The sequence below is a fragment of the Diadema antillarum genome, unplaced genomic scaffold (genome assembly GCF_040938485.1).
Source record: "Diadema antillarum isolate AM-2024a unplaced genomic scaffold, OU_Dant_1.0 seq00000661_RagTag, whole genome shotgun sequence".
NCBI classification, from domain to species: Eukaryota; Metazoa; Echinodermata; class Echinoidea; order Diadematoida; family Diadematidae; genus Diadema; species Diadema antillarum.
Genome location: NW_027271573.1, coordinates 240,001 through 241,834, shown reverse-complemented (window position 1 = coordinate 241,834; position 1,834 = coordinate 240,001).

The window sequence follows — 1,834 nt, the reverse complement described above, 5'->3', positions numbered from 1 at the left end:
CTGGACTTCTTGTCAAGTTTCATATCATGCCTCAAAATGTTTGGGGTTTTTTTCCCCTACTTTTTTGAAGGGAAACGGGATTAATTGGCGTGCCCTACTTTGACACAATCTGATGGTTCGATACTCAACTTTCAGGCTAGATTCCGATCTTGGGAAATTCCTGTTTCTTGTCTGGAAAGCGCATCCATGAGACATCTGAGGGATGCTGACACGGGAGGCCACGGCTGCGAAACGTTTCAAAGATGCCTTGGAATTAGGTCGTGGTGGAGATGTGTTTCTTGCTGCATGCGTTACCGTTTTCCATGATATGGGTCAGCAACAAAACCCTTATGCATATTTGAAGAAGCTTAAATCTGCATGCCTTTGTTGAGATCTGTGTTATGGGGTGTATGTTGTCATTCTATGAAATTAGCAGGGGCGCGTGACTCTGCAATGGCACCCGTCCGGTTCATTCAGGTAGCAACAGGTAGCAAAAAAGAAAAAAAAAAGAAGAGAAAATGTGTCATCACCTTTCAAAGAGACAAAGACAGCCTGGAAAGAACCCGGAGGATGAGGAGGAGGAGGAGGAGGAGGAGGAGGAGGCGGTATACGAAATCATTGATGAGCATTCGTTGGTGGGCGTTTCAAAAGGCAAACAAACTTTCCAGATTTCTTGCGTTATATTTGACGTATATACAGATACCATCTAATTTGATTTTATGTACTTATTCATTTATTTTGGTTTTATTTCCACAGGGTAGTCTCATCAAGACCTGTGCTAGATATTACAACAGTATGTATACTATTCATTTAAGTATGAGAAGTACTGCTGGTAACCAGCGCTTAAAAACTTAAAATCTGTATTTTAAAAAAAAATAATAAATCTATGAAATGAAATTAGCTAATGTAGTGCTGACGAAGAACAACAAAACAATGAAGTGTCATCCACCACAGAGCTATAGTTTGATAAGATCCTTGCTTGATGACATCATGTCTCTCTTGTTGTTGTTGTTGTTGTTGAGGGGTCGCATTTGTGCTGAAGTCAAAATATTTCAGTCCATCTTGTATTGGTCAATAATGGCACATCATAATAGATAAAGATGACAATAGTATAAATATAAAGTTTAATGCACGCAAATGTTTAAGGCACGCATATACTTTTTTAAAGACTTGTACCAGACGTTCCGCAGTTATATTATGCGAGCGGCTAATACTTGAAGTTGGCCAATAAGGTCTAATGATTGATGGCACTAAACATGCTCTCCCTATATTATTATTATTTGTTTACTTACGCATAATGTAATCATATCCACATCAGTGGATGCGTCAAAGGCAATGGTCAAAGGAAACTTTCTTTGACCGTTGCATTTGATGCATCTACCAAGATATGGACATCTTCCAGAGCTTCCTGATCTCTTCAAATATACCAAGCGATGGGAGGATGATGGGAAAAAAGGAAATTATGTTAGAAACAGAGAGAAAATGTAAAAGTATGTTTTGTCTTGTGCACCATTTATATCATTGGAAAGCACGGAGGCGGAGTAATGACAATTTTCGCTCTCGAAATAGACGTCATGGCGGTATTTGTCGAAAAATGTCACCATAGTTATTTTCGTTTTAAAGTATTTGTAGGACAGATAATTGATTATTTATAATCATAATGTCACCATTAGCAATTCACCTAGCAATATGTCATGCCTCTTATTCTTTTCCCAACGAAAAACAGAAATACTGGGCATCTTTGCTCAGAAAGACAGGCGAGAAGTTGCAGGAAAGGTGTTCGTAGCACCTGTCAAGATTTAACGCTGACACCTGGTTCTCATGGAGGCAAGAGAAAAAGGGACTTTTGGGTTTG